At 45.0% G+C, this 12,992-nt stretch overlaps 1 protein-coding gene across 2 annotated transcripts in view; it reads right to left on the minus strand.

Annotated features, from left to right (window-relative positions):
- The window catches only part of PAK3 (p21 (RAC1) activated kinase 3), a 249,900-nt gene that overhangs the window by 158,371 nt on the left and 78,537 nt on the right, over positions 1-12,992 (minus strand). The window lies entirely within an intron of this gene.

The raw sequence follows: 12,992 nt of genomic DNA on the forward strand, positions 1-12,992 counted from the left end.
TCCTGGATGCGTGGGTGAGGGTGTCAGGAACTCTGAGCAAGGAGAACCAACTGTATGCGAGAGAGGCAGGGAGTAGACACACTCTCGGTGTAACAGGGACTAGAGGCAGGATGAGGTTGAACAATCTTGTTGAAGTAGACGGTACAGAGGGTAGGGTGAGGGGAGCAGCCAGAGCTTCTGGAAAGAGAAAGGTGTGGAAGGCCTCCAATGCCATGATTTTGACTTGATCTATAGCTCGTGGGGGGAGAAAAGCAGCAAAGGTTTTGGGCAGCAGAGGAGTGGCTGTTTGGGGGAAGGGATGTTTGGGGAAGGGATGTTTGGGGGGATGTTTGGGGAAGCTGGACCTAGTGGCAAAGATAGCGGGTACGGGGTGAAGCGAGTGGTTCTGGGGCTTCCAGAGGAGAGTTCAAACTCTCTCTGAGGGCATCTGGTGAAACTGCCCCAAACATTCCACCAGGACTGACCCTGAGGGCTACCACCCAAGAGGGTAAAGTGAGAACAACTCTGTATGCCCCAGGCCTCTCCTCTCCTCATCCCTTCCCATCATGGGACTGTCTGGAACCCCACTCTTACCTCAGTGCCTATGCAAACACTAATAAGTGCCAAAGTGTTGCCATAGAAACCATTGCTTCATCTTTCTTATGGAATGCTCTGCAGCCACAAGGCTTCCTACTCTGGGAAGCTTTTTGCAAATATTTGAAGAAAGTGGCAAATGCATCAGCCATGAGTGTACGCGTAGGACTGGCTGGAGGGCTGGAGGCGGGGGCTGGAAGGAAGGGGTCATATCATGGTACAGGCTCCACTGGGGAAATGACTCAGCCATGGGGCCACTGGAAAACAATCACCTTTTTTTTTTTTTAAGATTTTATTTATTTATTTTAAGAGAGAGAGAGAGAACATGAGCAGGGGGAGGGGCAGAGGGAGAAAGAGACCAAATTTCAAGCAGACACCCCATTGAGCATGGAGCCAGATGCGGGGCTCAATCTCATGACCCTGAGATCATGACCTGAGCTGAAGTCAAGAGTCAGATGCTTAATGGACTGAGCCACCCAGGCACCCCAAGACAATTACCTTTTAAAGCCACAGTGCCTTTAGTTACTAGGCTAGGGTCCTAACAACGCTTTACCTCTTCCCACTACCACTGGATTATACTCTAGGGCCTGACCGTCTCAATCCCATCCAGCCACCTTGGGAGACCACCTGTGACACTCCAGACTTGCCTACAGTACAGCTTGGAATGATGGGAGTAAAAGCTACTAGAATCGCATGGAACACAACAGGGCTGAGAGTTGCAGAGGGGAAAACATCCATAAGGATAATAACCAGAAATAAATTCTTGTTTATTTTGTGCAGGGCACTGCCTTAAGCACTTTAGAGGAGTTTCTTCATTTAATTCCCACAATATCCTCTTGAGTTTGGTCCTATGAGCTTCAAGTGGCTAAATGATCTACCCAGACACTCACAGGAAATAGGTCATAGAGCTGGGAGGGTGAGCCAGGACGTGTATATTCTTAACCACCCCGTGACACCACTTTTCTTTTTTCTCTTTTTAATAATGGTTTTACTGTGAAATATATAGCATGCATTACAAAGTGTATGAAAGGGGCACCTGGGTGGCTCAGTCGGTTAAGTATCTGCCTTTGGCTCAGGTCGTGATCCCAGGGTCCTGGGGTTGAGCCACGTGTCTGGCTCCCCGCTCAGCAGGGAGTCTGCTTCTCCCTCTGCCTGTCACTCACCCTCCCTCTGCCTCTCCCCACCCCCACTCGTGTTCTCTCTCTCGCTCACTCTCTCTCAAATAAATAAATAAAATATTTTTTTAGAAAGTGTATGAAAGTATTTCCCTGATGCTGAGTGATGTTGAGCATTTGCTCATGAGTCTGTTATGTGTGTGTGTGTGTTTTAAATAGTTATATCTATTTGCTTCTGGTAATTGATCTGTAATGATGGTGATGATGATTGTAATAGTTAACATTCACTAGGCAATTAGTTTTTGCCAAGATTGAGTGCTAAGTGCTTTACCTACATTCTATCTTATGTGATTCTCAGAACAACCTAATGAATCAGGGATTGTTATCACTTCTATTTCCGAGAAGAGGAAAATGAGGGTTGGAGAGGTTAAGTAACTCATCTGATGGAACTTGGCGAAGCAGGGACAGGAACCCAGGTCGCTCTGATTCCGAGGCCATCCTGCTATTTGCAGGGGCTGAGTAGCATTCTCTCTGGCTGTAGGTTGAGATGTCTAGTGCAGGCAAATCTTCACCCTCCACCACTCTGGTGGCATCTTGAAGACAATTTTTCCTACACACACTTTCCTGGAGTGGTTAAGAACTCTCGGGGACCCGGCCCTACTGTAACATGCAGGATGGGGCCCTGGATTCTCAGGGTCTGCAGGTGTGCCTCAGCCAAGACCCTAGGAATTATGTGCCTCCCAGGACCCCTTCTTAGCCACAGCGCCTCCCACCCCCGCCCCCGGGCCTAGCTGCTTTAGGTACTTTAGGGAAATTCATTCACCTATGTGCTCACACCTTGCCTTGCCTTCCCGGTTTGTGTTTCAGCCCAGGTCAGGGCTGGGGAGACTGACACTCAACTTCTAATCATGCAGGAAACCACATCTAGGTGGGCTGCAGTCTAACCTGGTTCTCCAAGTGAGAAATCATCTTTGCCCCAGCTCTCCATGGCCCTTGGCCCACATGGTCTATGAAAACATCAGCCCGGTCCGCTGAGCTGAGGAACTTCAGCATCCTCTGAGCAACCTCTGCTGGAGGCATACTTCTTCTGATCTTTAGTGAGTGGCGGGTGGTGGGGAGCGGATGAATGGATGCTATTTTCTGCCCAAATAAGAGGCTAAAGTCAAATGGCAGATGCAGATACAGCTAGGTCAGATAGGAAACTGACAAGCTGATGAGGCATCAGTTTTATGCCATGAGGATTTCTCTCATTGAATAGCAACAGGAACCTTACAAATGAGAAGATCGTAAATCGGCAAGGGACATCCAGCACATTAATGAAACAGTTTCACCAAAAGCCTCTTGTCAATTACAGCTGTCCAGCATCTTACCAGGTGGCCGAAAGTAAAACCAGCTCTCAGAGTAACAGTTGCTCTGTGAGCATGGGAAGGGTGGCTGGTTGAGCCTGCCCTTCATTCATTCCGCGGAATTTTGTGGATCGATTTAAGAACGTCATCCAAGGAAACACAAGCTCAAATGAGAATGAGAGAGGCATAAGAGGAAGAAAACTCTCCTAAGTTCGGGCTTCACCTGGGTTAGTCCGAGGCTTTCCTTGCCACTGACTAGCTGGGTGACCTGGGAGGCAAGTCACAGAACTTCTGATCAGAAACTGATGGTAAAGTCCGCCATGTCCAAGCCTCTCTTGATGCTTCAGTATATTTATTTATTTATTTTTACTTTTTTAATATGTTATTTATTTCTTTGTCAGAGAGAGAGCACAAGCAGGGGGAGTGGCAGGCAGAGGGAGAAGCAGGCTCCCCGCTGAGCAGGGAGCCTGATGCAGGACTCAGTGCCAGGACCCTGAGATCATGACCTGAGCTGAAGGTAGACACTTAACCGACTGAGCCACCTAGGCGCCCCTGATGCTTCATGAGTATATTTAATACCTCCAGCCTCTACTGGCATCCTGATAGTGACAGGGAACTCGCTATCCATCAAAACATTTCCTCTAATTCTTTTTTTTAAGATTTATTTATTTATTTAAGAGAGAGAGAGAGAGAGAGCACGCACAAGTGGGGGGGAGTAGGAGAGAGAAAGAATCTCCAGCAGATTCCATGCTGAGCGCGGAGCCCGATGAGGGGCTCGATCTCACGACCCTGAGATCATGACCTGAGCTGAAACCAAGAGTCGGACGCTTAACCGACAGAGCTACCCAGGCGCCCCCATTTCCTCTAATTCTTAATGAGCTCTCAATTTTACCAGTTTTGTTACTTAACAAGCACTTATATTGTGCTTCATATATTTCAGATACTGATCTAAACAAATCACAAGTATTAAACAATTGAACCTTTAGAACAACCGATGATGTAGGTACTATTGTTATCTCCGTGTTACAAAGGAAGAGGCTGAGTGTCAGAGAGGCTAAAATATTCAAAGTCACACAGCTAGAATATGGCAGAGCCAGGATTCTAACCCAGGCAATGTGGCTTCTGGCTGTATGTGCTTAACCACTGTACTATGGAAAGCTCTTTTATTGGGCTGAATCCTGTTTACCTTTTTGTAACTTGCACCCCATTGGTCCTAGGACTTACTCTTTCTGGAGCCCCATATATTTAACCTCAGAAAGGCCTCTTAACATGCTTGAGTACAAAGCAGATTAGGATGCTGGAGCCATTGCCCTATCAATGATGGGGCTAGTACCCTAGCCCAAGCAGGCAGAGGATGGCAGGGCACTTGACCGTCAAAGAACCAGACCCATAGAAGGAAAGGAATTCCTCCAAAGTCAAAGAGTGCATTGACAAAAGAGTTTGAGCTTGAATCTATGTTTGGACTGCATGTCAATGTCCTTAATGCTACCGTCCCTGAAGCTACTTCTATCCTTGCCTCCTGCCCCCCAACACATGTATTAATATCTTTGATATAATCATAGCTATCATCCAACGAGTGCTTACCTATTCTGTGCCTCATGCTCTGCATACACTATATCACTTAATCCTGAGAACCACCACTATCCTGTGAGACAGGTACGACTGTCATCTTTATTTTCCAGAAATGGAAGTGGAGGCATAGGGACGTCCAATAATTTGCCAATAGCCAAAGAGCTAGTAAGCTGTAGAACTTGGATTTGAATTCAGATCTTTCTGTCACTGGAGTCTGGACTTTTAATCACTGACTTACAGGTCTCTCCAGAATATTCACAAGAAACCCGGGGCACCTTATGAATCCCTTGTTGAAAGGGAGATTATTAAGGCTGGAGACCTATGAATACCTTTGGATACCCTGTTCCTGATATAATCAGATACTTTTTTACAATAGTAAAGAAGAGTTTGAGAGAGAAAAAATAGAGAAGGTAATTTGCCTCCTAACTCAGGTGATAAAACACAAGGTTATAACCATATAATACACGATTCTCAGGGGGACATTCATACTTGCTTTACTATTACAACAAAGTGTCTGTTTCTCAGCATCTACTATGTACCAGGCACTATACTGATACTGTCTGCTACTTGACCAGGTTCATGTTGTTTCTTGCCAGAGTTATGCTGAGTTTCTATGATGAAGAAGAAGACAATATTCACTCTACTTCTGCCCAGAACTGAAATACCTGCTTTTCCTTGAGTGGTAAAAGTCACAATACCAAGGAAAGACCAGTCTTTTAATAAATAAGGGATGTGGGAAGATTTTAAAAGCCATCCACACCAACCCAAACCCCAAGTGGAAATCCTCTCATTTTCAAAAACACTTGCAGGGAATAAACAAGATCTAAAAAAACAAAAACAAAAACAAAACAAAACAAAGAAAACGGTCACCACAAATATCACAGGGGGTTGATTGCTTTCATACATAAAAAGCTTGCACATTTGTTAAGAAAATACTAAGACTGTAATGGTTAAATGGGCAAAAGATACAGTTTTCGGAAGAGGATCTATAAATGGCTAATAAATACGCAAAAAGGATTCAGCCTCGCCTAGTAATAAAATATATAAGAATGAAGCAACAGTCAGATACAAATATTGCCCATGAAATAAACACAGGTTTTTTTTTTAAGATTTTATTTATTTATTTATTTGAGAGAGAGAATGAGAGACAGAGAGCATGAGAGGGAAGAGGGTCAGAGGGAAAAGCAGACTCCCCGCTGAGCAGGGAGCCCGACTCGGGACTCGATCCCAGGACTCCGGGATCATGACCTGAGCCTAAGGCAGTTGCCCAACCAACTGAGCCACCCAGGTGCCCCAGTTTTTTGTTTTTTTTTTAAACAGAAGACTCAATGTTGGCAAAAGTGTCCTATGGACACCCATGCATGGCTGGTATGAGCCAGACAAGCTTTCTGGAAAGAAATTTGGTAATAAGTATCAAAAGCCTACAACATGTGTAGGCCCTTAATATATAATGGTTTGCTTTAGGCCTATGGGAGGAAGCCGCTATGGCTCACAGGCCTCCCTACCTAGTCAACGCACACCCAGCACAGCCTTGGGCAGTCAAGCTTAGCCTTGGGTAACTCTTGGTGTCTCAACCAAACTTGAATGTGGTCGATGTCCTGTGCCACCTCCTTCAGCGAGTGCCCCGCAATAAGTATGTGTTCAAGGAATGGCTGCCTAGAGATCACTGAACTCATGGAGATGGTGATACACTGGGAGCCCCAGCTCCATGTTTTAGATTGTGCGGGTAGGAAGCATGGGCTCCAGCATCGGCTCTTCCAATTGACTGGCCATTTGGCTTTGGGGAGTTACTTAACTCGGTTTCAGTCTCCTGACCTGTGACTCAGAGCTGGTCCCATTCACCTCTCAAGATGACTTGGGACTGAAGTTCTGCCAGTTCCAAGCTGTTTGATCTTGAGAAAGCTACTTAAGCCTCTCTCGGGGCTTCGGTTCCTCAACTATTTAATACTTCCCTCCTAGGCCTGAAGTAAAGACGGAATGACACGCTGCATGGGAAGAGCTTAGCACTGTGCCCAACAGAGAGTAAGAGTAATAATAAATGAGGGAGGCAAAAACGTACTGTCTTACAGTTGCACCGCATTAAAGCATTTTCTTTCCATTTTTTCCGTCTCTCTCTAGGAAAGCCTGAAAGCATCTAGCTAATAATGTCTCACAGCTGTGACCACAACCTCTGCCTGCTGGCACACCACACCATCTCCACCCCACTCGCATGCCAGGCACCATTCGGTCCCCAGCATGGCGTCAGCTATCCATAGGAAAGAACAACAGGTGGTTTGACAAAATTCAGCCAACTGCTTGTAAGGCCCTCTGGGCATCCGAGTGGCTATTTAACGGCGAATAAACTGAGGCTTAGAGATTTGGGCGAATCCCCGCAGAGTGCAGAAGCTGAAACAAGAGGTGGAAATCCTTGCCGCTTGTTGACCACAGTTCCCTACATTAGCATAGCACTCTGCATGTCAGGATGCTTTCCTGACATCTCAGTTGAGCCTCTCAACAAGGCAATGCGGTTGGCAAGGCAGATACCACCACTGCCAGTGAAAAGATGAGAGTGAGGCTTAGAGGACAGCCTTGCCTAAGGTCAGATGGTTAATCAGCAGCAGAGGAGAAATTAGAACCTAGGTCTCTGCTCCGGTAGTCTAGAGTTCTTTCTACTACACTCTTAAGTCCTGGCACAGCTGTCAAGGTCAATTTCTTTTTTCCTTTCCTTTTTTTTTTTTTTAAGAGAGAGAGAGAGCGTGCCGCAGGGGTTGGGGGAGGGGCAGAAGGAGAGGGAGAGAGAGAGAGAATCTCAAGCAGGCTCCATGCTCGGCACAGAGCCCGATGTGGAGCTCGGGTCTCACAATCCTGAGATCATGACCTGAGCCAAAATCAACAGTTAGACCCTTACTGACTGAGCGACCCAGGCACCCCTCAAGGTTGATTTCAAAAGAGTGTAGCACCTCACACAGGTTGTCCTGGGAAAAGGAGTAAATCACTGGTGACAGTAAGCCCACACTTTGGCCCCACTGTAATCTACTTGCCCTAACCTGGGAAATGGCCAAAGGACTGAAACAAACAGCATCCATAGAGTAATAAAGTAGTTGTCTGAAAGATCAGCCAAAGAAGCTTATGTAAAAATTGGATTTTATACATTGTTGGAAAGGGGGAAGTGGAGAAATGACAATGTGATCGTTGAAGCATCTGGCCAGTCTCTTGCTTATGGAAGGTGACCTCCAATTGCTCGCAGGTTCATTTTAGGAAAAATCTCCTCTGGCCTTTCTGTCTTCTCTCTCTCTTCTTAAAGGCTTTCTTTTGCGTATGTGCTCGCACGTGCTGTCTCTCTCTCTCTCTGCTAAATGTTTTATAAATATTATTTTATTATTCCTTACGACTCTATGAGGTAGGTTTTATCATCATTCCCATTTTACAGATGAGCAAAAGGATGCTTAGAGCAATTAAATAAGTAGACCAAGGTCACCTAGTTAATGTCACAGCTCAGAATCAACCAAAATATCCAGCTCCAGAGCCTATGACTTAAACATTACGCTACATTCTCCTGAATGGATGCAGGAAGATGGATGCTCCCCCCAAATAAGACATAATATTTACTAAAAGTTCTTCAGAGTATTTTTATACTTTTTACTTTATTTCATCATTATAGCAGGTATTTTTAGACCCCATCCTATAGTAAGGAAAGAGAAAGTAAGGAAAATTCCTCAAGGTTCCACAGCTAGCTAATAGCAGAGCCAAAATTAGAAGACAAAATTCTAGGCTCCCAGTATCATGCTCTTTCCATTATACTATGTCTGTTCAATAGCTTCTGACATGGATCCTGATGCTCCCTCCCTTGGTATCCATACATGGGCTGGACTTAGTGACTTGCTTCTTCTTTCTCTTTTTTTTTAAGATTTTATTTATTTATTTGAGATAGAGTGATAGGGTGCGCAAGAGAGAACAAGCAGGGGGAGGGGCAGAGGGAGAGGGAGAAGCAGGCTCCCTGATGAGCAGAGAGCCCAACACGGGGCTCGATCCTAGGACCCCGGGATCATGAGCTGACCTGAAGGCAGACATTTAACTGACTGAACCACCCAGGTGCCCCTGGACCTAGTTACTTGCTTCTAAGGGGCAGAATATGGCACAAGTGATAGGATGTCACTTCAGTGAGTAGGTTACAAAAGACTTAATACATCTTGCCGGCACTCTTTCTCCATTGCCTTTTTGGCTTGGACACATTGATGAAGTAAACTGCCACACCGAAGAGGCCACACGGCAGGGAACTACGGGCAGCCTCTAGCCAGCAGCCAGCAGAGCTGAGGCCCTCAGTACAACGACCTGCAAGGAACTGAATCCTCCTAACAACCATGTGAGTGAGCTTAAAAGTGGACCCTCCCCTAGTCGAGCTGTGACATGACTACACCCCTGGCCAACACCTTGTCTACAGCCTTGGTAGAGACCCTGCTAAATTACACCTGGGCTCCTCACCCACAGACACTTGGAGATAATAAATGTGTGTCATGTGAAGCCACTAAGTTTGGGGTGATTTGCTACATCACAATAGGTAATTAGCACAATATGATTCTGGCTCACAGCTTCATCGATCTTCCACTTATTCATGGCCAAACAAATCCATGGCACAGCCCTTGAGAGGGCTGAGAAAAAAGATCTAGGTGAGTTTTGGAAATCCAGAGTAGAGCTGTGAATCTGAGACTCACCTCTTGGCCTACTTCAATGTTTCCTCTGCCTGTAAGTTCTGATAGCCACGGTCCAAGGTGGTACATGGAGATCTAGGGCTTCTCCTTCTCAACTGCACACTGAGTCCCGGATTTCTCAGTGCCCAGCTTGTGTTTAAACCAAGTGGTTGGCAACATCAGGTCAGGTTCTCTTCACTGTCAGCTTGGGGAGCCCCATAATTCCCCTCTTAGGAGTTCCCACAGGGCCCAAACTACCACACCAAGCTGTCTCCATCCTAGCAACTGTAGCTGCTCCCCAGCCACTGCCCTAAGCACAGTGCTATTTTGGAATTTCTAACTGAGTGTGGGCTGGAGTAAGTGAGGGGTTTTGACAGACTCCCTAAAAGCAATTAGCCAAATGGGAATCACTTACGCTCAATTTTCAAATGGCTAATTTGGTGTTGGAGAATCTTCTTCAAAAGGTGTGGGTGGCAGATGTCCCAGCGTATCCTGTAACTATGCAGCTAGATAGCTTAGCCAAGGGAGTTGCATTCCCACGTGCTGAGAAAAGTCTTACCAAGGGGATCCACCTAACTTCTTCCTCTGCCAGCTCAGGGGGCTCTAAAATATTAGAGACGAACCAGGGTGAATTACTTTTCATCATGTCAGTAGAGACAGAAAGGTGAATGAAGGCCAGTGAGGGCCTTTGCAGACCTTCTGCAGTACCTGTGAGGTAAGAGTCCTCCACCGCCAACCCTTAGGCTTGTGTGTCATGAATGCCTGTGTGTGTGTGTTAGTGGCCATACGTATGGGGAGAGGAGGAGGGAAAGAAGGGCTATAGCACATTTGGGAATGTGTACCCCCTCCCACAGACATGTATGCTTGAACAAGTATCACCTCTCCCAGAAGCAGGTGATAGGTATAAAGACTGGGCTCTTCAGAGTCTGTGTGACATGCATGTGTAGAGGGCTGATGGCCACGAAGACTGTGGAAGTGTATGGCCCCTTTGTGAGCAGAGGGAGGCTGTGAAGAAGAAAGCTCCACCAAGCTCTCCCCATGTAGAGCTGGGATGTTTCAGGGTCAACATACCTAAATCGGGTGATAATAAATCAAGTCACAATGGGACTACAAGTCTCAAATTCTCAGTGTGAGTCATTCACTGACGTGTGTGTGCATCAGTGCACCTTCCTGCCCATTAGTAATGAGGGAAAAGAAGACAAGTACATGAGCACAGGAGACAGAAACTGACAATGAGTCCATGAAGAGCCCTTTAAGAAGAGGATAAGGAAGAAGATCTGGCTCATTAAGTACCTACCTCATTAGGGCCTGAGCTGTCAGGGAGCTGAACCAAACCACTTCATTTCCTTGACAATTGAGCCAATTTCACTCCCTTCTCCCTCCACTTCTATAATCAGGAGAAAGGGAACTGGAGCAAAATTCTGTACCCCCCTACCCCGCCCCATGAAATGTACATGTCCTCCATGCCTCCTTCTTTTCTAATACATGTCTGTGAATACTTGCCTAGCCTGGGCTCAGCATTGGGAAGTCTCGTGTTTGTTTTTCACTATCTTCACTTGATCTACACGAGTACATTGTTCACAGAGGCATCCAGGGAAGAAGAATGGTTAAATGGAATACTGTGAGCCACCCAAATCTCAATTTCTGACTGTTCCCACAATAACAAGAGCACTGGCTACAGGTCAAGCAATAAATGGATTATCTTGTACCCAGAGGTCTGGCGCCCTAAAAAAATCAGGCTTGGCTGAAAACCAGAGTTGTTCACATAATGTTCCTTTTTTGCCTGTAGTTACACAAATGCAACCCAGTTTTAATGGTCTTCAAGAGCACTGATTCAAATGTTTACAAGCTTAGGCAAGTTTCTGGATGAAAGACGCCAACATGGTGGTGAAAAAGAAATGTGTTACTCCTTACTTTTTAGAACAATCAATTACAACAAATCCAATGTTGGGTCTCAATCATTTTTGGGCCACAGATTTCCATGGCAGTCTGATGAAACCTACAGATCCCTCTAAGAAACAATGTTTTTAAATGTATAAAATTAAATATGTAGGATTACCAAGGAACCCAACAATATTAAAATACATTATAAATATATTACTATAATGTTCTTTAAAAATGTGGGCTATAGTCATATATGAGCTTCTTTGTTAACATCCTGAATAAGGTTTTGCTGCTGGTCTCATAACTAATGCAATTGCAGAAAAAGCTAACTTTCAGTTAGAGATTAATGAAAATACAAATGTACTTTATCCCCCATCCAAGTTCATGGAGCCCTGAATTATTCTATCCACATATCACTATATGGTTAAATTCTCTTGGGGGAGGGGGATAGAGGGAAGGAGAGAAGGAGAGAGAGAGAAAGAGCACAACAAAGCTGAAAATAAGGTTGTGTTAGCAAGCCCTAAATAACAGAATGTTCTGACCACTGCTGAAAAGTCAAAGGAGGCTGAGAATGACAGTTGTTGCATTAGAGGCAGAAAGAAATGACAACAAGGGAAAAAAACAAACAACAAAGGAAAAGTTGATCCCACCTCTGACTTGGTTCACCAAGTGTTCAGAAATCAGAAGTGCTTCGGCCATAGACATTTATAGCCACTACAGGAACTGAGCAAGATGATGGACCAGTGTAAATGGGAAAAGGTTAAAATACATTGTGCTACTTTGTTCTCTACTCAGAGAAGCCTTTCATTGTTTTCCCTCTCTCTACTTAATGGGAGGAAGCCTAATCTTGGGTTGGCCTCCAGGGATTCCTAGTACTTCCCTCCTACTAGGAGCCTTCTCTGACCCAGTCAGAGAAGTTAATCACCCACTCTAGGCTCCTCCAGCCCTTTCTATCTACTTGAATCTAGTACTCACTTACTGTATTCCAGTTCCCTGTTACACATATGTATCTCTCCCACTAGACTGTGAGCTCCCAAAATATTGGAGCTTATGCTATATTTGTCTCACGGTAGGTATCAATTTGTTTAGGTTGCTTGTGCATGCTAATGAGTGAAATGTCCTGTTTCCAATGGATGAGCCATTTCAAACAATTTTCTTTGACCATATCACTATTCACTTTGTAGTCTGGTTGGGACAAGGGTAAAGATGGGTTCCATGGAGTTAGGTGTTTACCAGTTGCCCGAATCACAGGAAAATGGAGAGTTCAGCTGACTACAAACTGACTTGTAATGTAGCTTAAAGTTTCACAGTGAGAATCAATGTCATTCAAATGTATTGAAAATAAGTTAAGATGCAGCATTTGCACCACTGTTGGGCACTTTTAAAACCTAATGAAAAAAGTGGGAAATGACCAGGAAGTGTCTCATGATGTCTTGAGGCAGGTCTATCTGAACTTCAAAAACAGTCAGGAAACAAGCAGATCAACTTGAGATTTTGTCCTTTGTCTCAGTCCAGTTCTCCATCCATCTATGCATCCATCCATCCATCCATCCAACATCTCCTCAGCTCTATTTCCAACATCTACCCATCCATTCATCCATGATCTACCCACACACATATCCAGCATCCCTTCATTCATCCACCTGTCCATCTATTTAGCCAACATAGATAGCCAGGAAGTTTAATCTTCTTAGAATCTTAAAGGCGAATGAATTCTACAGTGAATCTAGCTCTCAAACTGAGTGTCATGTGAAAATTCTGGTGGGGAGCATGGAAATCTAATATTTTTTGAAGATTTTATTTATTTTAGAGAGAGAGAATGAGAGAGAGAGAGA

Source organism: Phoca vitulina, unplaced genomic scaffold (assembly GCF_004348235.1).
Source record: "Phoca vitulina isolate PV1807 unplaced genomic scaffold, GSC_HSeal_1.0 scaffold69, whole genome shotgun sequence".
Lineage (NCBI taxonomy): Eukaryota > Metazoa > Chordata > Mammalia > Carnivora > Phocidae > Phoca > Phoca vitulina.